The sequence below is a fragment of the Castor canadensis genome, chromosome 12 (genome assembly GCF_047511655.1).
Source record: "Castor canadensis chromosome 12, mCasCan1.hap1v2, whole genome shotgun sequence".
Taxonomy (NCBI): Eukaryota; Metazoa; Chordata; class Mammalia; order Rodentia; family Castoridae; genus Castor; species Castor canadensis.
The window spans coordinates 35,948,454-35,974,772 of NC_133397.1; the positions used below are offsets into that span (position 1 = coordinate 35,948,454).

At 38.3% G+C, this 26,319-nt stretch overlaps 1 long non-coding RNA gene and 1 pseudogene across 1 annotated transcript in view; one reads left to right on the forward strand and one right to left on the reverse strand.

The window, feature by feature from the left end:
- The window catches only part of LOC141415022 (uncharacterized), a 51,378-nt gene extending 31,247 nt beyond the window's left edge, over positions 1–20,131 (reverse strand). The window contains exons 1-3 of the long non-coding RNA XR_012440042.1: positions 20,036–20,131; positions 18,843–18,908; positions 11,368–11,457 (exon numbers count right to left, since the gene is read on the reverse strand). This is a non-coding gene — a long non-coding RNA (uncharacterized lncRNA). The remainder of the gene's footprint in view (positions 1–11,367; positions 11,458–18,842; positions 18,909–20,035) is intronic.
- A 266-nt stretch (positions 20,132–20,397) lies between these two features.
- LOC109680710 (putative hydrolase RBBP9 pseudogene) lies at positions 20,398–21,106 on the forward strand (annotated as a pseudogene).
- Positions 21,107–26,319: the final 5,213 nt, after the last annotated feature.

Here is a 26,319-nt window from a genome sequence, read left to right on the forward strand (position 1 = left end):
TTTATTGATTTTCGTATGTTGACCCACCCCTGCATCCCTGGGATGAAGCCTACCTGGTCGTGGTGGATAATCTTTTTGATGTGTTGCTGAATTCGATTTGCCATTATTTTGTTGAGGATTTTTGCATCAATGTTCATTAAGGAGATTGGCCTATAGTTCTCCTTTTTGGAGGTGTCTTTGCCTGGTTTTGGGATAAGTGTAATACTGGCTTCATAAAATGTGTTTGGCAGTTTTCCTTCCCTTTCTATTTCATGGAACAGTTTAAGGAGGGTTGGTATCAGTTCTTCTTAAAGGTCTGATAGAATTCAGCAGAGAATCCATCAGGTCCTGGACTTTTCTTTTTGGGGAGACTCTTGATTGCTGCTTCAATTTCATTTTGTGTTATAGGTCTATTCAGGTGATTAATTTCCTCTTGGTTCAGTTTTGGATGATCATATGTATCTAGAAATCTGTCCATTTCTTTTAGATTTTCAAATTTATTTGAATATAGGTTCTCAAAGTAGTCTCTGATGATTTCCTGGACTTCCATGGTGTTTGTTGTTATCTCCCCTTTTGCATTCCTGATTCTACTAATTTGGGTTTTTTCTCTCCTCATTTTAGTCAGGTTTGCCAGGGGTCTATCGATCTTGTTTATTTTTTCAAAGAACCAACTTTTTGTTTCATTAATTCTTTGTATGGTTTTTTTGGTTTCTATTTCGTTGATTTCAGCTCTTATTTTTATTATTTCTCTCCTTCTATTTGTTTTGGGATTTGCTTGTTCTTGTTTTTCTAGGAGTTTGAGATGTATCATTAGGTCATTGATTTGGGATCTTTCAATCTTTTTAATATATGCACTCATGGCTATAAACTTTCCTCTCAAGACTGCCTTAGCTGTGTCCCATAGGTTCCGGTAGGTTGTGTTTTCATTTTCATTGACTTCCAGGAACTTTTTAATTTCCTCTTTTATTGCATCGATGATCCACTCTTCATTAAGTAATGAGTTATTTAGTTTCCAGCTGTTTGCATGTTTTTTGTCTTTACTTTTGTTGTTGAGTTCTACTTTTACTGCATTGTGGTCAGATAGTATGCATGGTATTATTTCTATTTTCTTATATTTGCTGAGGCTTGCTTTGTGCCCTAGGATATGATCTATTTTGAAGAAGGTTCCATGGGCTGCTGAGAAGAATGTATATTGTGTAGAGGTTGGATGAAATGTTCTGTAGACATCTACTAGGTCCACTTGATCTATTGCATATTTTAGATCTTGGATTTCTTTATTGAGTTTTTGTTTGGATGACCTATCTATTGATGATAATGGAGTGTTAAAGTCTCCCACAACCACTGTGTTGGCGTTTATATATGCTTTTAGGTCTTTCAGGGTATGTTTGATGAAATTGGGTGCGTTGACATTGGGTGCGTACAGATTGATGATTATTATTTCCTTTTGGTCTATTTCCCCTTTTATTAGTATGGAATGTCCTTCTTTATCTCGTTTGATCAATGTAGGTTTGAAGTCTACTTTGTCAGAGATAAGTATTGCTACTCCTGCTTGTTTTCGGGGGCCATTGGCTTGGTAAATCTTCTTCCAGCCTTTCATCCTAAGCATATGCTTATTTCTGTCGGTGAGATGAGTCTCCTGTAAGCAACAAATTGTTGGATCTTCTTTTTTAATCCATTTTGTCAAACGGTGTCTTTTGATGGGTGAATTAAGTCCATTAACATTAAGTGTTAGTACTGATAGGTATGTGGTGATTCCTGCCATTTAGTTATCTTAGTTGTTTGAAGGTTTGATTGTGTGTACCTAACTTGATGTTACTCTCTACTGTCTTGCTTTTTCTTATCCTGTGGTTTGGTGCTGCCTGCCTTTTCATGGTTAAGTTGGGTGTCATTTTCTGTGTGAAGGATCCCTTGCAGAATCTTTTGTAATGGTGGCTTTGTGGTCACATATTGTTTTAGTTTCTGCTTATCATGGAAGACTTTTATTGCTCCATCTATTTTGAATGATAGCTTTGCTGGGTAGAGTATCCTGGGGTTGAAGTTATTTTCATTCAGTGCCCGGAAGATCTCACCCCACGCTCTTCTTGCTTTTAATGTTTCTGTTGAGAAGTCTGCTGTGATTTTGATGGGTTTACCTTTGTATGTTACTTGTTTTTTCTCTCTTGCAGCCTTCAATATTCTTTCCTTAGTTTCTGAACTTGTTGTTTTAATGATGATATGTCGTGGAGTAGTTCTATTTTGATCTGGTCTGTTTGGTGTCCTGGAGGCCTCTTGCATTTGTATGGGAATATCTTTCTCTAGATTTGGGAAATTTTCCGTTATTATTTTGTTGAATATATTACGCATTCCCTTCGCTTGCACCTCTTCTCCTTCTTCGATGCCCATGATTCTCAAGTTTGGTCTTTTGATGGAGTCGGTGAGTTCTTGCATTTTCTTTTCACAGGTCTTGAGTTGTTTAATTAATAGTTCTTCGGTTTTTCCTTTAATTACCATTTCATCTTCAAGTTCTGAGATTCTGTCTTCTGTTTGTTCTATTCTGCTGGATTGGCCTTCCGTTTTGTTTTGCAGTTCTGTTTCGTTCTTTTTTCTGAGATTTTCCATATCCTGGCTGTTTTCTTCTTTATTGTTGTCTATTTTTGTCCTGAGTTCATTTATCCATTTATTCATTGTGTTCTCTCTTTCACTTTGGTGTTTATACAGTGCTTCTATGGTTTCCTTTATTTCTTCTTTTGCTTTTTCAAATTCTCTATTTTTATTGTCTTGGAATTTCTTGAGTGTCTCCTGTCCATTTTGGTTGACCCTATCCAGTATCATCTCTATAAAATTCTCATTGAGTACTTGTAGTATGTCTTCTTTTAAATTATTCTTGTAGGCTTCATTGGGTCCTTTGGCATAGTTTATCTTCATTTTGTTGGAGTCTGGCTCTGAGTTTCTGTTCTCTTCATTCCCCTCTGGTTCCTGTACTAATTTTTTGCTGTGGGGAAACTGGTTTCCTTGTTTTTTCTGTCTTCCTGTCATTGTCCTTGGTGTTGTTACTGTCCCTGTACTGTGTGTAATTAAGTATTTTCTAGCTAGTAATAATAACAATGGTAATATTGAGAATGGAAGAGTGAGCTGAGATGGAAAGCAAGAAGTTAAAGAAAAGGGGAAAACAAATACACAGACAAGAGGGAGAAAGCAGAACAAGGTATCAGACAAGAGAGTTTCAAAGGTATAAACAGGGAGTGTTAGTGTACTAATTGACAGTAAGCTGAATAGACAATAGAGAGACAGAGAGAGGATTGAAAATCAAAGATAAAAAAAATAAAAAATAAGTATATGAAAGTAATATCTATTTATAAAAATGAATTAAAATAAAATGGAAAACAGAAAATTAAAAAAAAAAAAAAAAACCAAAAAACTTCCAAGTTTATATGCAATGCAATTTCAGTCTTAATAATTTGGATGTCCGTCTCAATCTCCAGTCCTGGAGTTGGTGCCTCAGATGTTGTTCTGTAGTTGTCTCATCAAAGGGGATGCATAAAGTAGAACAAAACTACACTCACACACACACAGAAGAAAAAAAAAAAAAGCCCCGCCAAGTGTCCCCAGTTCAAATGCAATACAGTTTCAGTAAGTTTTTCGGCTTGCAGGTGTAATTCGGTTGTTCTCTCATCAAAGGTAGGGAGAAAAAGAAAAAAAAGCGTCTGGAGGCAGTTCTGAGAGTGGTATCTGCAACTGTGGCTCGCCTGCCTGCTGCTCTCCGCCTGTAGCTGGCGGAGTTATTTATGCAGATCTCTGGGGTGAGCTTAGCACTCACCTGGTCCCACAGGCTTTGTTTGCTCAGAGTTCTCCTGTGCGGGGGGGGGGGGGGGGGGGGGGGGGGGCCTCTGCTACAGGCTTTCCCCTTTCCAAGCACTGGGAAAGGTGACACTGCCCCGCGTTGTCAGGCCTGCGTGTTTATTTACAGTTCACGTGGGAAGTGGGTCTTCCCTCCTCTCACAAGCGTCCCCGCTCCCGGTTGCTGGGCGTGCCCCGCTCCCGCCAGAGCCTCTCCGGCCCGCCCGGCTCGTTTATTTACAGTCCCGGGAAGGAGTCCCTTCCCCCAATCTTCAGCGCTCAGGGCACCCCACCCTCTTTCCAGCGTGTCTTAACTGTTCTTATTGCTTAGTACTCGGTTTCTCTTTTTTTCCCGGGTGGAGGTCAGTCTGTCCAGGGGGCTATGCTGCTCTGGCCCAGGCTTGTCTGTGGGGCTACCGCGGTACCGCGAAGCTCACCTGGTCCGCGTCTTCCCAAGCCGTATGGGCACCGGCCACTGGCGGCCCCGGGGGCCCGCCTCGGTTCTCCGTTTAACGTGAAGTGGAGATTCTCTGCGCCGGCTGGAGATGTGGAGGGGTCAAAGTTATGCCTTTTCTCGGTGATTATGCCTGCAAAGTGTGTCTCCAGCGTCTCTCCAAGATTTCACTATAGGAGGCTCGCTTTCTGCTTCCTACCTCTAGCCGCCATCTTGGAATTCCCCCTGATTTTTATTCTTATGGATATATACCCAGAAGTGGTATGACTGGATAATTTTTTCAGGAAACTTTTATACTGATTTTTATAGTGGCTGCAACTAATTTACATTTCCACCAGCAGTAAATAAGAGTTTCTTTCCCCCACCCCCAACCTGACATCTTCACCAGCATTTGTTGTTACTTGTTTTCTTAATAATAGCCATTCTGACTGGAGTAAGGTGGAATTTCATTGTCATTTTGATTTGCTTTTCCTTTATGGCTAAGGATTGAATATTTTTCATGTGTTTATTGGCCATTTGTACTTCTTCAAACTGAAAAGTCTCTGTTCAGTTTATTTGTGCAGTTATTGATTAGATTATTTGATTTTTAATGTCTAATTTTTTTCAGTTCTTTATATATTCTAGATATTAATTCCCTGTTGGACGACTATCTGGCAAATATATTCCCCCATTCTCTAGGCTGTCTCTTTGCTCTGTCGATTGTTTCTTTTGCTGTACAGCTCTTTAGTTCGATGCCATGCCATTGTAAATTCTTGCTCTTATTTCCTGAGCTATTGAAGTCCTAATCAGAAAGTCATTGCCATGCCAATGTCTTAAAGCATTTTACCTGTTTTCCTCCAGTAATTTCAAAGTTCCAGTTCTTATGTTAAGGCCCTTGGTCCATTTTGAGTTGATTTTTGTTCAAGGTGAGAAATAGGATCTAGCTTTAGTCTTCTACATGTGGACATCCAGTTTTCCCACCACACTTTTTAAAGAGGCCATCTTTTTTCCAGTGTACATTTTCAGCACCACCTTCTTGGACTTATTTCTGGATTGTTTTACCCTATTCCATTCATCTATTGTCTGTTTTTGTGCCAATACCATGCTGTTTTGTTACTTTGACTATAGTATAGTTTGATCCATATGTGACCAAATCTTATTGCCAAACTCAAGGTCAACTAGATTTTCTCCTCTGTTACTTTCTAGAAGTTTTATAGATTTAGGTCTATGATCCATTTTGAGTTGTTTCATGAAAGGTATAATGCTTATGTCTAGATTGTGTGTATGTATGTGTGTGTGTGTGTGTGTGTGTGTGTGTGTGTGTGTGTGTGTGTAAGATGTACAGTTGTTCCAGGACCATTTGTGAAGACTGTCCTCTCTCTACTGGTTTGCCTTTGCTCTTTTGTCAAAGACCAGTTGACTATATGTGTGTGGCTCTATTTCAAGGCTCTCTGTTCCATTAATCTATTTGTCTATTCTTCAACCAATACCACACTGTCTTGATTACAGAAGCTTAATAAGAAGACATGAAGTCATGTGGTGCTATTCTTATAACTGCTCTTCTTCTTCAGTACTTTGTTGGATATTCTGGATCTTTTATCTTTCTCTATAAACTTTAGAATCAGCTTGTTGATATCTACAATGTAATTTGTGGAGGCTTGATTGGGTTTGTGTTGCACCTGCAGGTCAATTTGTGGAGAACTAACATCTATTAATATTGAGTCTTCCAGACCATAAACATAGAATATCTTTCCACTGGCTTAAATATTTGATTTCATTCATCAAAGTTTTACAGGTTTCTACATATAGATCTTATATGCATTTTGTTATTTTTATACCTAAGTATTTCCTTTTGTTTTTTTGTGTTCTCATATAGCTGATTTTGTGTTTTTAATGTCAAATTTCAGTTGCTGATATATAAGAAAACAACTTTTGTATATTAACTTTGTGCCACAGCCTTGCTACTACCGCTTATTAGTTCCAGAATTTTTGTTGTTGATCCTTTGTATTTTCTATACAATCATGTCATCTGCAAACAAATATGGTTTTCATTTTCATTCCCAAGCTACATACCTTTTATTTCCTTTTTCTGTCTACAGTGTAAAATAGGAGGAATGAGAGAAGACACTTCTTGCCTCTTCCCCAATCTTAAGGAGAAGGTGGCCACTTTCTCACCATTAAGTATGATGTTAGTTGCATGTTTGTTAGAAGTATTCCTTGCCAAGCTGTGGAAAAATGTCTATTCCTACTTTGCTAGGAGTTTCTGTCATGAATGAGTGTTAGACTATGTCAAATGCTTTTTCAACAACTATTATATAATTACATTATTTTCTTTTTTAGTCTGTTGATGCAACTGATTTTTACTGACTAAAACAACTTCACACACCTGGAATAAGTCCAGTTGGCATTGTATATGATTCTTTTTTATACAATGGATTTAATTTGCTAATATTTTATTGAGGTTTTTGAATCTATATTCATGAGGAATATTGGTCTGTAATGTTCCTTTCATAAAGACTGTCTAGTTTTAGTATTGGGGTAATGCTGACCTCATGTAATGAACTAGGATATGTGCAAATGTCTCTATTTTCTCAAAGAGATTATACATGGGCTTTTTTCCTATTTCTTTCTTAAACGTTTGATAGAATTCACCAGTGAGAAAACTTATGTATCATGCTCTCTTTCTTGGAAGATTAAAAATTGCTAATTCAATGTATATATATACATTGAATGTACATATATACATAAGTATGTATGTATATAGATCTATTCATATTACCTACTTCTCTTTGTGTGGGTTTTAGTAGATTGTGTATTTCAAGGAATTTGTCTATTTCATGTAACTTATCAAATTTGTAGTTATGCAGTTGTTCATGATATTATTTTATTATCCCTTTTAGCGCCACATCAATAGGGCTCCTGTATAACAACAGGAGATTATAGCTAAAAGAACTGCAAGCCTCAGACCCTGTTCTAGAAGCATCTAGATACATCCAAAGACAATGGGGAAGAAAAAAAATGACACTAGAGGATATGCTAGCTTTTAACACTGTAACTACAACATACAGTTAACACAGAGTAATCCGTAGTCAGAGAAACATAAATTTTCACTCTAAAGGTTCATTTACCTCATTTCTTTTACCTGATATATTGTGTCTGCCTTTAAAAAACAAAATCACAAAGCATGCTAAAAGGCAAAATCAACAGTACAAAAGAAAAAGCCAAGCTTTGAAAACAATATCAAACTCATAGAAGCAGAAAGTAAATAGTAGTTTCCAGGGGCTGGAGGAGGAGAAAGGGGAAGTTGAAGCTTAACTGGTATAAAGTTTCAGTTATGCAAGATAGATAAGTTCTAGAGATCTCCTGTACAACAGTAGATCTCCTGTCTACAGCTACTGAAAATTTTGTTAAGAGGGTAGATGTCATGTTAAATACTTTTATAACAACAATAACCAAGGCACAGGAAACTTTTAAAGGTGGTAAACATATCTACTACTTTGATAATGGTGATAAGTTCATGAATGTGTACATGTGTCTAATTCATGAAATTTTATATACTAAGTATGTGGAGATTTTGTTTAGCAATTATACCCCAATACAGCTGTTCAAAAAACAGAGAATATAATGCAAAATTATTCAAAAATACCAAAAAACAAATAAATGGACAAATGTACACTAGACACACAAAAAATACTAGACAGCAGTGGTTTCAGTCCATTATCAGACACTGAAATATCAAGACAAAGACATCAAACCAAAAAAAAAGATGTTTTGTAGAGGGAAACCATAAGTTATGATTAAAACAGGAGTCAATGATATCTTTGCACCAGCAACCATGTCTGCAAAGAACTACAAGAGTTTCTAGGAGAAATAGGTAGAAAAACATTAATAACAGGAGACTTCAACAAACTATTCTCAGTCCAAGACAGGTCAAGTGGAAAAACAAAAGTTAGTAAGACTATAGAAGATCTAACCAACATAGTCATAAAGCAGAGCTTAAGGATGTATATTGATCTTTTTAATGCAACAGTAGAGAATATAACTTTTTCTCTAGTGTACATGAGGCATTCAAAAAATTAACCATAAATTAAGTCACAAATGAAACTTTAGTAAGTTTTATTTTTTAAAAAGGACATTAAAAAACATAGAAGGGGAACAGGAACCAGTGTAAAGATCAGTTAGAGATGAATCAACCTGGGCTGTAACACATTTGTACATGAAAGCAATCCTAGGAATCTCTCTGTATAGCTGTTCTTATCTCAACTATCAAGAATGCTATGTCTTTCTTATTATTGCTTATTTCTACTCTTCAACAGAACTGGAGAAAAGCGCAGAACAGGTTCTGCCTGGAAGGGAGGGGGAGGGAGAGGAGATGGTGGAGGTGGGGTAGGAAGGAGAAATGACCCAAACAATGTATGCATATGTGAATAAATGCATGATTTTAAAAAAAGGATATGTGGCAGATACATCCTAATGATTCCCAATGACCCATGCCCTTGTATGGTATCATCAGGACATGTGCTATGCCCTAACCAATAAATGTAACATAGTGATGGGATGTCACTGTTGTGGTTAAATTACATTATGTCAGACTCCATATTAGCAGACTGGAGGGAGACATTCTTTTGCGGGCCTTGAAATAAACAGCCATGCGTGAATTACCTGTGGAGAAGGACATGGGGCAAGTAACTTCAGCAACTCCCAACTGACAGTCACTACCATGTCTGGGCCTATTGTCATGAAGTCACAGTAAACTAATTCTACCAACAACCTGAATGAGCTTGAAAGCAGATTCTTTATTCCCTAGTTGGGCCCCCGGATGAGAATGCAGTCTAGTAGATACCTCAAATGTACTTATATGACACTCTGAGCAGGGGATCCAGCTAACCCATGCATACAGAGCCTCCTGACCACAGCAACTAAGAGACAGTAAGTGCTGAGTTTTTGAAAACTTATTACAAAGCAATAGAAAACTAACACAGAAATGGTGGTACTGTAACAAATACATAGAAGTGAGGGAATAGCTTTGGAACTGGGCAGTAGATGGAGGTCAACAGAATTTTGAGCGGTATGATAGAGAAAACCTGAATTGCCTTGGACATATTAGTGAAAATCTAGACTTTAGTCTGCCAGTGAAGACTCAAAAGGAATCACAGAATATGTTACCAGAAACTGAAGGAAAGCGGATCCTTGTTAAATAAGGCATACAGCTAAGTGAAGTTAGCCAGTTAGCCTTAGTATTTATGTGGAGAGCAAAACTTATAAGGATAGCACTGGTTATGTAGCTAAGATTTCCAAGCAAAATGTCAAGCACAGTGCCTGTTTTCTTCTTGCTTCTTGCAATAAAATGCAAAAGAAGAGGGGGAAATTAAGGATAGGACTATTAAACAAAAAGGGACCAGCACTTGATGACTTGAAATTTCTCTTTCTCTCCAGATGGCAAAAGACACTAAAATTAAGAGATGTGTATCAGGTCTTTTCTTTAGAGAAAAGACCAAGAGCATAATTATACAATCTTTTGCTAAAAGCTGAGAAAGAACAAAAAAAATCAGGTCATTCAGTTGTGAGAAATATCCTTTCAAGAAATTAAAAGTGTGCTCACAGGTGTTCTCAATCAACCAGAGAGCCTCTGGGAAGCTGGAGAGTATGGTCCCTCAGCCCTCTTGGCAGGAGGCCAAGATACAAAAAGGGTTAGCTCAAAAAGATCTGTCAATACAGCTTTTGTCTAGCAGAGTGAACCTCAGGGAAATCTGCAAGTGACCCACAAAGTTCGTGAGAAAGTTATTTCAGCAGAAATAATAGCAACGTGGACAGACAGGGACAGAAATCGTGTAAAATGAAAGGAGACTGTCAGACCCCAAAATTCCACCAGCAGTAAGCAGGCTAATAAACTACATGAGATAAAGAAGAATGGTCCAGAGGGCAGAACAAAGAGCTCAAAGTTTGGAGGCAAGGACTATAGAGAATCATTCAATTTTCAGCAGGTTTGAAGCATTTCAAAATAAAATGTTCGGAAGAAAAAAGAGAGGGGTATAATAGTCATCAAACAAATGCAATACATTTAAATCATGTTTTGAAAAAATACTGTGAAAGAGATTTTTTAAACTATCAAAGAAAATATAATGCAGATAGTATTAGAGGAAATTGCATAATTATTTTTAATTAGGTAGAATGTGCTAATTAAAAATGGTTACATATTTTAAGTATGTATACATTATGCATATACATGCAGAACAAGAGAATAATAAAGCAAAAGTGACCAATTTTAATTTTTTATGATTCACTTGGGCAAAGGGGTATGTGAGTTCTATGTATTATTCTTGCAACTTTTCTGTAAGTCTGAAAATAGTTCTAAATAAAACGTTGAAAATAAACATGCAGAGTTTTGCCATTATAAACTTAGAAGATATCTTGCTTTCAAAATACACAGAAACTTGATATAATGTTGAAAGTCAAAATTTCAAATTACAAGAAAGTAAATGTAATACAAAAAATGGTGGGGAGTAAATCAATCAAGAGTGCCAAAATGTTGGTAATTACTGAGCTAGGCAGTGGATATATGGATTTCATGATGCTGTTCTCTGCTTTTGTGTGCTTGAACTTTTCCATAATAAAATATTTAGAATTAAAATTAAAAATGAATTGCAGTCAGAAGGTGAGCAGCAAATATAATATAATATACAGGTCACCTGAAAATCAAAACAAGGCTATGACCCTCAGATTTTCTCTGTAATCTGTTGTTATCATCCCCATTTTAAAATGAGAAGACGAAGAATTTAATATCACAAGGACTAGCTGTGCTGGGTTGTGCCATCAGTGGCTCTGCCATCCTAAATTATTCAACAGCCTGACTGTCTCCAGTAAGAGGGGTAAAACAGTATCTCATTAAAGTGGTTTTAAATGATTTATTTGTCCAGCTATGTGGAGTCCCTGCAATCCAGAGGGCATAGAAACCTATCAACCTTTCTACAATATACATACACTTCAAAACATTATGTTGTACATGATGTGTACATACAATTTCATTTGAAAACATAAGAAGAAATACGAAAATGTTTAAATTATTTTAAAAACATAATGGGTTACCTTTGCAACCCCTAATGACACATGCTTATACTCCCACCCATGTCTTATCTTACCTGGCCAGCTCCAGCACCTGTTTGAGTGAGACAACCAGAGGCAGCTTGTCATTGATACCTGCTTTCCACAGATGTGTCTTCCAGCCCATTCTTAGGGACATTAAACAGAAAGAGAGAATGGGTTAACTTTTGGTCTGGGTTCTGAGATGCTGAGCCAAAATTAAACATGAACACAAGTCTCTGGCCCCCACTTCCTGACATGTGGGGAATATATGTGTTCCTACCAGTGTAGAATCATAGCAGAAGGGTAGGGTCTACCAAAGTCACCCACAGAATTTCAGAACATACATGAACACACCTGGATCTCCCCTCTGCCCTCCCTTAGGTACGTCAGCATCTCTGAAACAAGAGGCACAGACATGTGGATATTTTTTTAAGCCCCCAGAAAAGTTCCAAAATTTTCCTCATATCCAAGTGGCCTGAATGGAATTAAGTCCAGATAAAGAAGATAAGAGATAGAATCCTGGGATGATTGTGAAATTCCTGTTGGTATTTTCTAGATCCTCATCTAGAATGTATTTGGTAATGGTTCGTATGGCCACCAAAGAACCAGATTCTTGCATATGATCACTCATAGCTGATCGAAATACAAATTAATACACTACCCAAGGATTCTGAGTTGGTAGGTGAAACCTAGAAACCAGGACTGGGCGATGTGTAGCTCAGTGATAAAGCAGGTACTTAGAATATATGAGGGTCTAGTTCAATCCCCAATACCAGGAAGAAAAAAAAAAAAGAAAGAAAAGAAAACCCAGGTCATTCTGCTGTGCATTCGAGCTTGAGAACAGAAAGAGTGTGGGGGAAAAAAGGGCACTGGGTCATGGGTGACAGACCAGAGCCTGATGAAAGAGAACTTGGTTTCCATGCTAAGAGGAGTCATCCATTGTTTTAAACATAGTAAGGTGATCAGATCTGGATTTTTTTTCCTCTTTTTTTTTTTTTGTTGTTGTTGTGCTGGATGGAGGTACATTGTGGCATTTACAAAAGTTCTTACAATATATAAAATATATCATACTTGAATTCACCCCCTCCACCATTCTCTTTTACCCCCTTCCCCTGTATCTGGAACAGTTTCAACAGGTATCATTTTTCCATTTGTACACATGTGTACACAACATTTGCACTATATTCACCTTATTCACCCCATGCCCTTTCCCCACCTCCTCCTCCACCCCCACCACTGGTACCAACTTCCCCAGGCAAGACTTGTTCTGTCCTCCTGTTCTCTGATTTTGTAAAAGAAAAAAAATGACATTTTTGTTTTAAGTTAGCTACACAGGAAGTATCCTTATGACATTTCCTTGCATATATGTATTGTAACCCAAATTGGTTAATCTCCTCCAGATCTGAATTTTAGAAATATAATTTTGGTGACTGTATGGAGATGAGAGAGACTGCAGGCAAGGAAATAATTAGGATGATGAAATAGAATCAGTGACAAAGGAGAGGGTCCTGAAATGAGGAAGTGGCCTGGGGAATAGATTTGAAAGAGATCCCTCCGGTAGTTTGTACAGGAAGAGTTGAGTGTTGCTAACGAAAGGTCTGTCACAGCAGCAATGTCCTTTCCCAGAAGATTTTTGTCTCTTCTCTGTTTCACTCTCACCTAATCTGGTCACCTTAACCTGGAGGAAGAAAGTCAAGCTGGGAGATTCTCCTGTGCCTTCTGTCAGTCCTCATAGAATTAGCAAAAAATGAAACTGAATAGCCACTGTCCAATCCTTTTGGAAAGAGCTAAAGAACGAAAACTGGCAAGTGCTATCCAAGATGGGAGAGCCCCTTGGTGATGGTCTTAAGTATCACAATGCCCTCATTGTACACAATGAAGAAAGGAGGTCCAGAAAAATGAAGTGAATTGCTACCATCACACACAAGGTTTTTTAAGTATATTTTCTGTCTTCTCTCTGTTCCATTTGCAATGTTTAACAGTCATGACAGTCCCCTATGTAGTGTCATGCCTGTCTACCTTTTTTTAAACATGCAAAGACAAACTAAAATCTATTACTATCTCTGCTGTTTATGATAATCAAGAAATGCCATGGTTTCTCTCACAGGAGAAAGGAGTCTGGGGACATCTGGTGGTTAAATGCAGAACAGCATCTTTCTTTAATGGCATTATTAGTAGTAAACTAGATTTGATTAATACATTGACAAATGGCATTAGATCAGTGATCTCAATGTGCTGTTGTTTGGATGAGTGATCCCCCAATGGTCCATGGTTTGGTCCCCACAGTGGTACTATTGGGAGGTGGTAAGACCTTTAGGAAGTGGGGCCTAGTGGGAGGTCCTCAGGTCCTTGGGGATGTGCCCTTAGAGGATTGTGAGACCACACTCTCTTCCTCTTTTTTGTTTTCTGGTTCTTGAAGTGAGTGGTTTGCTCTACCATGTGCTCTTGCTGTAATATGCTACCATACCAGAGGCCTATAGCAATGGGGCCACTTGATCTTAGACTGCAACCTCCAGAACCATGACCCAAAATACAACTTTTCTCTTTATAAGTTAATTGCTTCAGGTATTTCACTATAATCATGGGAAGCAAACTAATATATAACCCTTTCCTATTCAATGCTCCTTTCATATGACTACTAATTGAATCATCTTCCTTTCCTATACAAAAATGAAATTCATGCAAAATACAATATACACAAGTAATTGAAATATTTCAATACAGTACCTTAAGTACTACAGAACAATGAAAGGAAATTTATTTCTAATTAAGTAACACTTTTTTCATATATGAGCACTTTGGCATGGCCACACTTGAAATCATGATGAAGCAGTCAGATACTTGTATGTGGAACCAGGGCCAACCTCACACTAGCTAATGCACAAAGTTACATGTGTGTGTAGTTGACAAGTCCAGACAATACTGCCATTAGTGGTGTCATTTCCTGAAATGGTGACGAACATTTGTTAAAGCTGAAAACAAAGTAAAGTATAATCCTTGCCTCATTTTATACAATAGTTGAATTCCTAGAAAATTACCAAAAATAATTTGTGACAGACATAAAGCAGCATTGAAGGCTAGATCATAAGCATTGCAAACAGCTTTTTTCACTCCAAGAATGCCTAGCAATGCAGACTGCATGTACTTTTCCCTATTCTTCCTGTTAAACAAATAAAAGTCCAGAATATTAATTATAAAAAACACATAAGGAGACCTGGCAAGGCTCTGCAAGGTGAAGAGAAGAAAGAATACCAGTTAAGGCCCCTAGAACCAAAAGAACGACATTGTGGTAAAATCTCCAGGTTTTCTTTTTGCCTCCTACATCCCAGGCTGAGTGTTGGAGAAATTGGCAACAGGGAAAAGTGCAGACAGTAAAGGTCAAAAGGAGCTTGCTCTCTCTACACAAAGGACCAGGACAGAAGCATCCTTGCAAAATAGAAAAGTTTAAGAATATGGCCAGTTTATATGGTCAAACATCACAGAAACACCTTAACCTCTCCCTATCCATACTGCAAAGGCCAGTAGGAGGCCTTGACTTCCACTCCTACCAGACTGTAAGGAAAATTCTCAACCTCTCATGGGAGTAGTGACATCAAAACAGAGCTTAGTCAAATGTCTCAAAGTTAAACACAGAAGGAAAATCTTGCAAGTAGCAAAAGACAAATGGTACCTCACCTACAGGGGGAAAACAACTAGGATCACAGTAGATTTCTCATCAGAAAACATGGAAGTCAGAATTAAGTGATACAATATTTTCCAAATACTAACAAAAAAGAATTGTCAACCCAGGATTCTACATCCAGCTAAAATGAATGGAAAAATGAGAACTGTTGAAACTATTCCAGGAATGGAAGAGGGAGAATAAAGGAGAATGATGGAGGGGGCAAATTCAACTATGATATATTGCAAGAACTTTTGTAAATGTCACAATGCATCCCAGTACAACAATGATTAAAAAAAAAAATGAAGTTAAAAAAAAGAGTGAAGGAAAAATCAAGATGCACTCAGGTGAAGGAAAATGAAGAGAACTTGTCACCTAAAAAGAATGACTAAAGGAAGTTCTCTTTAAAAGGAGGGCAATTAAAGAAGTGCCTTGAAACATCAGGAAAGTGATCAAAAATGTGAGTAAATACAACAGGCCTTCCATCTCTTCAGTTTTCTGAACCATATTTACTAGTTGAAGCAGAGCTATACTATTTGATGTGGTTCTAAATGTATATAGAGGATGTATTTAAGACAAGTTTATTTTAAGCAGGGGAGGGAAATGGGACATAAAGAGGATAACACTCCTGCAGTTCATGTAAAACTCCTAAAATAATGACACTGATACTACTGTAGGCCGTGGTAAGATGAGTGTGTGTGTGAGAGAGAGAGAGAGAAGGAAACATAACATCTACAACAACCACTAAAAGTGTAACTAGAGCTCTACGTCAAAGACCTGACTGTGGGGGGTTCCAGCATGTCAGGTCCAGCCACTCACCTCAAAGAATGCAAATGGAAGTAATGAGGAAAAGGCAGAAAAGCATTTCAGCCCATGTCCAGGGTGTTGATGTGAGATTTGGGTTTAAATAGAGGAAGAATTGGGACAAGAAGTATGCATAATTAAGCAGTCCTGGTCAAAGTGTGAACATTATCTCAGTCCTAGTTCTGCAAGATGTCCAGAAGTCCTTATTGCTTGAGGGTCAATCTATTTCCCACGTGATAATTGCTCCAATCTGTGGTGACTGCAAATTTAGGACAATGACTGGAGAATTCTAGGTGTCTTTGGGAGACTGGAAGAGGACATGTAAAAGCAGACTATAGGATGCCTCTGTTAACTCTTTGTACCTTCAGCCTTGAAGGGGATGAGACAGGTTAGGTGTCATGGGTTTCTAGACAGACATTCCTTGAGTGACTAACATGCAGAGTTAAACAAGAGTCTGACCCAGAGTTTTAACACAAAGGAGACAAATGCAAAACAAAGGCAAAAATGCCAGATTTTAATCCTGATTTTAGTTACCTTGTGGGCCCAAGTAAGGAGTCACTGGTTTTTAGCAAAAGTAATTTCTAAGAACAAGTTTAAAAATGCTGTATTAGGATTTATATCCAAAGTAGTATAGAGAAATCAAAATGGAATTCTATAAAATATCCAATAAACTACAGAAAGGCAAGAAAAAGAAAATAGAGGGGACCAACTGAAAGCACATCTGTGCTCACAGTGCCACCTTCACACTTGGTCAATCAAGGCCCCTCCTGCTTAACAGTAGTCCTCCCCTTAAAAGTGGATCTGACCCACTTCACCTCATTTTATCAGTTATGCCAGCTCTTTCCTGCTTCTTCAAACTTTCTCTACTTTTGCCATCAAGAATTAAAACGTGCTCTTCTAGCCCTGCATACTCTCCAGAATACAGACCTTTCATTTTGAAGGAGGATATTTGCCTCCCTGCTTTCATTTCCTCTCCTCTCTACCCCTCATCCCAAAGCAATCTGGCTTCTGACCTACTAAACTGCTTTAGCCAGAGATGCCAGTGTCTACCCTGTGGTAGCTCCAATGCACGATCTTCAGTCCTTATTTTACTCGGGCCAACTCAGCATTTCATATGGCTGACCTCTCCCTTCCTAAAACTCTCTCTTCAGAGCCCAGGCTCCCCTGGTTCTCCCCCTACTCACTAGCCATAGGATCTTCCTCTTCTGCCTCTCACTCGCATATTGATTCCTCGGTGTTCTAGCCTAGGTTTCCTTCTCTTTACCTTTATACCTCCTCCCATTATTTCAGCTACCAGCCCATGCCACTCTCTCAAGCTCCTTCTCACATAACACATGCCCTGCTCAACATCCCTACTTATTGTCCCACAACCCAGATCCAACAAGCCTCAACTGAACTGATCATCTCCCTCCTCTCAAACTGTTCCTAAGTACTCCATGTATGGCACTTTCACACACCAGCCACCTCGATTCTTCTCTTTCCTCACATCTACATTAAATTTTCCACCAAATCTATTTATCCATACCAAAGCCCTTCAATCCATCTTCATCACCAATGACACTACCTTAGTCCAGAGCCCAATATCTATCAACTGAAAGTCTGTAAGCACTTTCTTACTGGTCCCCCTCCCCCAACTGTGTCCCCTTCCAATCTATTCTTAATTGCAATGAGTGGTTTTCCTAAAATGTAACTTTCACCATATCAAGCTCTGTGCTTCTCATTGCCTTTTGGATAAAGTTTGACCTTATCATGGCTTTGATAGGGACCTACCTATCTCTCCAGCGTAACCTTTCTCTCCCTGTCCCTTCCACATGCCACCCACCATTACCTACTCTTACAGTAAGCATCTTTCAGTTCTGTACACCACATTATCTCCTGTCCCTGGGACATCAAAGATGAAGAATCCACTGTCTATAGCCATCACCCTTAAAGGCTTCCTCAACTAGCTACTCTTCCTTCCAACCTCAGATAAGGCCACTTTCTGGCCTCCATTTGAGGAAGCCAAATGCCTGCTGTACTGTTCTCCCAACACCATGCTCTCTCCTTTTCATTGTCCCAATTACACCTTTCAATAATTGTTTATTTATCTTTTTTTCTCATGAAACTGTAAGTTGCTTGAGAATGCTTGCTTACTTTATATCTGTAATGCTAGCACAGTGCTTAGAACACTCAATTAATATAGATTCCAGTAGACCACATTAAAGAATGAGAGAATTATCAGGAGATCCAAGCTGGGGTAGCAGTTCTGCTGGGATTCAGCAGTCATCTCTCCTGCGTTTTCTGGCTAATGTAAACTTAGGGTGACCCCATTGTATCAACTTCAGCATATTTTTAATTATTATTGTACTGGGGGTAAAATGTGACATTTACAAAAGTTCTTACAATATATCAGTTGAATTCACCCCTTCCATCATTCTCCTTTGTCCTCTCTTCCCCCGTTCCTCAGATATTTTCAACAGGTCTAATTTTTCCATTTACATACATGTGTACATAATATTTCTACCATATTCGCTCTCCTACAGCCTTTCCTCATATCCTCCCCCTCACACTGGTACCAACTCCCAAACAGGACCTGTTTTGCCTTCCTATTCTCCATTTTTGTAATAAAAAAAAAGACATTTTTATTTGTTTAAGATAGTTATACAGGGTGTTTCATTGTGACATTTCTATGCCAACCTCAACATATTTTACCCAGTGGTCTTTGTTCCCTGTATAATAGAGTGTGCTTTGTTTACCGTTGTGTTAACTTTAAGAAAACAGTGCTCACAGACCAGCTTCAGGAAGGATGTCTGGGTAGCCATAATTTCAGAAACCACAAGTAAAGTCCCTCCTTCTCCTACTTCCAAAATAGTAGTTTTCCTTCAGGATTCTTCAAATTCTCTACATGGACAGTAATATCACTAGTTGAAATAGCATTTCTCAGCAAGAGGCAAATCAAAATGCAAATTCCATTTAAATTTATGACAGAAATAAAAATTATAAACCCTGAATTCTTTAACCTTTGACTAAAATTAAAGTTTAAAAGCCAAAGCCACAAGTCTTAAATAGAGAAACTGAACTACTTACTTGAGGCTTTGAGGATTCTCTGCAAACAGCCAGCAAAGACACCTTGTTATGTAGATAAGGGAAGAGCTGAAAAACATTTACCAGTCAGTTAACTTGAAGCCACTAAGGATACAAACATGAAAGATTGGAGGGTACAATGCTTTTTTGTCAGATTTATACTTTTTCTGTATCTTCTCATAACAAAAGTCAGTAGTTTGTACACAGTGGTCTCTTGTGGGAGTCTACTTAGCTACAATGGTTAATTATTATACAATCTTTAAACTTTATACTATAGAATTCACCTACTCATCTGTTATAGGAAATTGCACTTACCAATCATTGTTATTTATCCTAGTAAATTGTGTATTTTTAATATTTAACCCACAATGACTTCACTGAACCATTGTAATTAAGTTATCCAGTATAAAACAATTCAGATATTCAGACTTAATAGAAGTCACCTGTCTTGTACCTGTTAACAATTTGGCATAAGTAGATATAAAGAGTGACTACAGCAAAACCTTTTTCTTTTTGCAGTGCTAGGGATCAAACCCAGGGCCTCATATATGCTAGACAAGTACTCTACCATTGAGCTACATTCCCAGCCCCAGAAATATTTTAAAACATTAATTTTTTTAAAAAGGAGAAAAAGCTTGAAGTTTTCTCCCACAGCACTAAAGTTTAAATGATTGAAGCAGGGCCTTTTCTAGGGTTAACTGGGAAGGGGAACAGCTGGAGCCCACAGAACCTAATAGGGGGAAGTGAGGGCCTCACATGCACAGCAAGAGGGAAGGTAGGGAAGATAGATACAGGGGGGAAAAGGAGGGCACCAAACAGATGTCATTCCAGAGAGGCAGTATGGGATAGTGATTCTGCATCCACCCTTTGGAGTTGTATTTACTTTGGTTCAAATCCCAGCTTTGCACAACAACAACTTACTTAATCTCCCTGAGCCTGGGCCCTCAGTTTTATAATAATGGTGCTAGCAGTCAACTCATGGAAGAAAGAGGATTAAAGTGTTTAGCTCATTCATAACACATCATCATTCTGCATTAAAATATTGGGTATATCATTGTTGTTGTTTTCTTCCATTCCTTTATTTCACATAGACACAGAAAAAATGCCCTGGAGCAGCCACAGAGCTTCCACTGATATAAAGATTGTGGAGGTTGGCAATGGTTTGTCCTACTCATTTTTCTCACTGAAATTCTTACCTTAGGGCTCAGACACAGCAGATCACTGATGATTGTCCCATCTTCTCTGTGCATTCTGACCAACATGATCAAGGTTATTCTAAAATTCCTCATGCTAATACATTAAAAGAATGAAAGACAAAAGTCACATGATCCTCTCAATAGATGTTCAAAGAGTATTTGACAAAATTCAACATTCTTTCACAATTAAAAAGTCTCAGAAAATTAACTATAGAAGGAATGTACCTCAGTACAATATATATGACAAGCCTCCAGTTAAAGTCGTACTCAATAATGAAAAATTGAACACTTACTTTTCCTCTAAGATCAGAAACAGGAAAGGATGCTTACTCTCCCCACTCCCATTCAACGTAGTATTGGAACTCCAAGACAAAACAATTAGGCAAGAAAAATAAATGACACGCAAAGTGGAAAAGAAGAAGACAAATTGTCCCTCTTTGCAGACAATATGATCTTATATATAAAAACCATGATGACTACACACAAAAAAACAACTTTTAGACCCAATAAATGAATTTGGCAAAATTTTAGGATATAAAATCAACATACAGCTCTCTCTGCCATTCATGACTTCTCCTAGCAAGGCAGTGATTGTTCCCAGAAATGGAAGTAGAGATGTGGTCATGCATGGCAGGTATGGCTGGGTGGAAAAGTGGCTGGAGCTGACACCTGGTTGTCAGTGTTTGGCTAAAAACATGCCTGACCAATTATAGCTTGAGAAAGCATCTGGCTGCCCTTCATGCAGACAAAGCTGCACTGCGTTGAAACGATCTTCATCATCGCCCACAGTTCTGGGGCCATTGTGGCCATGAGGTATGCAGAGACACCTGGAGTATGTGCTGTTTGGTTAATGTCTGCATACACATCAGCCTTGGGAGATTAAAATAAGCATGCAGTGGATACTTCAAGCCCCCCTGGCAGTGGAAGAAGTTAAAGGCCAACTGCCCTCACTTTGAGCAGTTTGGCTCCACCAATGATTCTTTCCTTCCCCCCTGGAAGAAACAAGAAGAGGTGAATAGGTTGAAAGCCAAATTGTTCAAATTCACTGACTTTCAGAACACAGTTTCATGAACTGTTAGTTTCAGAATCCAGTTTCATTAACTGATTAGGATGGCAATGTCTACGCTAAAAGTACCAGAGTAGTCTGGATTGACTCCTGCAATTCTGCATCTCAATGTAGAGAAAGAGTAGTAACATCTATTATCAGACAATTACTAGACCTAAGTCACACAGTCAAACTTCAAAAGTGCCTAGAAGACACAAGTTTCAATGTTCACACAGGCAACAGTTGCATTTCCATAGAATCTAGAGCTTCCCAAATTGCTATGAATTGTAGCATATTTTCCCACTTGATAAGTGACATAGAACAGTGTAGCCACCTTATTTATCCAAAGAGAATAAGTCAGAAATAAAACCCAAGCTTCCCAATTCTCAGTCCACATTAAAACTAAATAGGTTTTCATGCATGTTATAGAGTAGCACTCTTTTTCCTCCTTGAAATAAAACTTCTCTTTTATTGGGGAACAAAAACATGACTAAAGGCCTAGGGTGTTGGTTTAGAGCTCATAACACTAGCTGCTATTTCAAGCCTCATGCGTGTCAGAATGGCTATTATCAAAAATAAAAAAGATAGCAGATGTTGGTGAGAACATGGAGAAAAAGTTACCCTTGCACACTGTTAGTAAATTAGCAAGCTAAACAGTCATTATGGAAAATAATATGTAAGTTTATTACACAATTAAAAATAAAGTTACTATATAATTCAGAAATCCTGCTTCAGAGTATATATATCCAAAGGAAATGAAATCAATATGTCAAAGAGACATGCACATTCCATGGTCATTGCAACATTCCTCAGAATAGCCAAGATAAAGAATCAACCCTGTGTCCACTGATAGAGGAATGGATAAAGAAGATAGAGTATTAGTCAACCCTAAAAAAGAAAGAAATTCTGTCATTTGAGACAATATGGATAAATCTGGAAGACATTCTGTTAAGTTAAATAAAGTACCATGTGATTATATATATATATATTATATATGTGTGTGCATATATATATATATATATATATATAAAATCTTTAAAAGTACAGAATAAAATGGTGGCTACCAGGAGCTAGGGGCAGGAAGGGTTAAAAGGAGATATTGATCAAAGAATACAAAATTTCAAATAGAAATTTAGATGGAAGGATTAAGTTCAAAAGATCTAATATTCAACATAGTGACTTATAGTAATAACAATGGAGTGTAGTCTTGAGAATTACTGAGTAGATTTTGTGTTCTCACCACAAAGAATGATGTTTGTGAGGCATCACATATGTTAATTAGCTTGACTTAGACACAATGTATACATATTTTGAAGCTACATGTTGTTCATGAAGAATTGTATACAATTTCTACTTGTTAATAAATAAATTTAGTTAATAAACTAAATTTTTTAAAGTAAAATATCTTCTGCCATGTCACAGTAGAATGGAATGAGCATATACTCTGGAGTCATATTAGGAGACAACTTGCTCTCTGCAATCTTGGCAAATTTGCTTCTCTGCAGATTGCTCATCTTAAATTGGGTTTATAGCCACCCATCTTACAAATTTATAGTGAATATTCAATAAACTCAAAAATGACAGCTACCACTATTATTACATTTGTGAATGTTTCTGTTGAATTGTCTCTCATGGTCTGAGAAATACTGAAGCTCAGAACAAGGATCAAGTTCAAGTTCATGGTCCTAATCACATGAGAGATGAGTGCTTCAATCCACCGAATCTCAGACTCCAAAACTTGATCTTTCTGCTGGCAGGACGGCTTGTCTTTCACATATTACCCTTCTCCAAATTGTCCTAGTAACCCCAAGGGTGTATGTGTGTGCGTGTGTGACTTCCACCTGTGATCATGATGGTGCCACATAGTGAAAAGTTGGATCTGTACCATAATATTAATCTTTGTCTTCCAAAATGAGGATGATGTTCTTCCAATGCCATGTCCAGCTATGACAGGGAAGGTCCTTAGCAAGTGTTTATGGACAAAGCACTTCATATTCACAAAACACACACCTTTTTCCTAGGATGGCTGGATCTCAATGAGTTCAAGATGATGCTGCTACACTGTACCTCCATACTCAAGTCTCATTTTTAACATCAAATTCCTGTTGCCCAACTACTTCCTCCTTTTCTTTAACTTCTCTCCCACCAGCCTCCACCATCCTCCCTAGAACAGGACATACACTCACACACACCCCAGTCATTGGCTATATCTATAGACATTTGGCCACTTGGCCCAGTGGTACAACCGTGTAAATGTCTGGACATGGGTACAACTGTGGACAGAGATGAAGTCTTGTTCCTAGGCCCCAGGCAAATAGATGGTTACAGACAGGCATGTGGAGTTAGCAATATCTCCTAATTCTAATCCCTGAGTCTCAGGTAGCCAAGCCAAGATGCACTCTATTAAAACAGATGAAGAAAACTGTGGCTAGATGATTGAGCATTTGTGGCAGACTCCCAGCCCAGCACTAACTCTGCTGCCTTCCAATGCCCTCTTCATTGCACAACCTCCCTCATCTATGATAATGCCTTGGACTTAGCCAGATGGCTAACACATTTTTTTGCTTTTTGCCAAAAGGATGATTTGCTTTCCAAAAATCTCAAATTAATCAGCTCATGACTGCTTCTTAAGATAAAGAGAGTTGAGTTCTAACAAGGCATTGTAGAAAGCAACTTGACAAGACCATGTTGCTTCTGTTTTCTATCTCTGGCTGCCAGCTGCCTGCTTTCTCCTATTCGTCCTCAGGGGATTTGTGATTGGGTTTGCATTCTCTAACACCGTTTCCTGGAAAAGGCCCCAGAGCCACTGTTGTATCCAGAAGGAAGGAGAAACACTGTGCCAACCTTGTATTGACATGCCCTGAGGCACTTTACCATCCTGAACTCAGTCTTGGGTGGTAAAAAGTAGTTTGGCAATTGTTGAGTTTCAGAAACAGAGAAACTAAGACTTGCAGTTTTGACTACTTATCAAAAGAAAGAAAAAGAAGATAGTCAATCCAAGGCTCCAGACTGACTGTGCAAGCCTCAACACCTCCTTTCAGATGAAAACTGAACACGTAATCATCCAGCTATGTATTGGTAACGAAATATCTGATACATTTTAGACAAAGAAAATTTTGACTAATGCTTAACCAGTATTTTTATTTTTCATATGATAAAGCGTTTTTCAGGAGTCTTCCATCTCCCCAATGTAACTGAAGATAAAATAGTCTAAAAATATAAATGGAGACAGCACAGATTTGTGGACCACCTTTTAGAAGAATTAATTGAGAGCTGACAATTCAGGGATATCTGACAGACTGCACACTCAGCTGCTCAAGAAAATGATAGTGTCCATTTGCTCTAAGTTGTTAAACTCTTACAACTATCTTTTACAGTCAAGAACTCTGGCTCCAGGCTAGGCATGGCAATGCATACCTGTAATCCCAACTACTTTGCAGGCAGAGAGAAGAAAATTATGGTTCAAGTCCAGCCTGGACAAAAAAGATAGCTAGACTCTATTTCTAAAAACAAATAGGGCATGGTGGCAGACATCTATAATCCCAGTTACTCAGGAGCAGAGGTAGAAGGATCACAGTCCAAAGCCAGCACAAGCAAAAGCACAAGACCCTATCTGAAAAATGACTAAAACAAAAAGGGCTGGGATTTGGCTCAAATGGTAGACAGCTTGCTTAATACACATAAGACATTTGGTTCAAACCTCAGTACTGTCAAAGGGGAAAACAACAACAATAGAAAACAAAACCTTCTGGCTCCCAACTTCATCATACTGAAAAACTTTGATCTATATATAAAATAGTATAACTAACACAGACAGGCTGATTTAATCAACATAAATGTATTTTATTTTGGTTTTGGAGGCTAAAAGTCCAAGATCAAGGTGCCTGCAGGGTTGGCGTCCTCAGACGGCTGTAAGAGAAAGATCTGTTCCAAGCCTCAACCCTTGGCTTGAAGATGGCTGCCCTCTTGCTCACTGCCACACCTCTGTGTGCACTGCTCTATCCCCTGTAGGTCCAAATTACCTCTTCTTAAAAGGACATCAGTCATATTAAATTAGGGTCCACCCTCTAGGGCCTCTTTTAACTTAATCACCTTTTTAAAGGTCCTATGACTGAATACCACATTCTGAAGTACTACAGATTAGGGTTTTCCACATAGGAATTTAGAGAAAATACAATTCAACTCATAAAAATCTGTATGTAAGGAAATTTTCCAAATTATATAAAACAAGAAATAAATCCATGCCTAACTTAAGAGCCCTGTGGTTGTTTGGAATATCTTAAAAGACACAGCCAGATTTCACATGTGGTTTTATTTTAAGGACTGCATGCTTCTTTTGTGGGGAGAGGTGCTGGAGTTTGAATTCAGGGTTTGCACTTGCAAAGCAGACACTCTACCATTTGAGCCATACCTCCCCTCCAGTCCATTTTGCTCTGGTTATTTTAGAGATGGAGGATTTGCAAACTATTTGCCCAGGCTGACCTTGTTCCACGATCCTCCCAATCTCAGCTTCCCAAGTAGCTAGGATTATAGCTGTGAGCCACTGGCCTTCAAGTTCTCTTACTAGAACTTGATTTTTTTTACATATATCAAACATCATCTGGCCTGAGAGCAGCTTTTGATGAAGGGCATCTCACCAGACAATTGTGGGACTAAGGAGAAGGAAGAGAGGATCATGGATGAAGACAAAGAGGCAGAAACAGGAAGCTGGAAGCATAAGAAGCCAGACCTTGCTTGGCCTCACCATTTCACCTGAACAGTGGCAGAGGTTGACCATGCATGCTCCAGCTCACAGTGCTAGTCTTGTCGCTAGGAAGCAGCTGCTCAGTCAGAAGCTATGTTCCCTAACTTCTAAGTGGGGACATGTGACAGACCTCTAAACAATGGATTGTGGGCCATGATAGGCTCCAGTCCTTAGCATGACCTATAAAATTTTCCCAAACCCTTTCTACTTTCCCTGTTTTCCATCTACCAGTGGAAACAAAGGATTCTGAAGCCCTAAGAAATGGCAGAACCACAAAATAAAAAGAGTGTGGGTCTATTGGTTAAGCCTGAAAAACTTCAGAGTTTGTCCCTTTCAGCCACTATCAACTCCATAACTAATACATTCATACAGGCAGTGAATAGCTGAATTTAATAGGAAATTAATAATTACTTCAAAAGTAATGACTCATGCCAGTTTATATCAGAGTAAATATTAGTAATAAGGGTATTACTTGATTTGTGATGTAAAATGAGT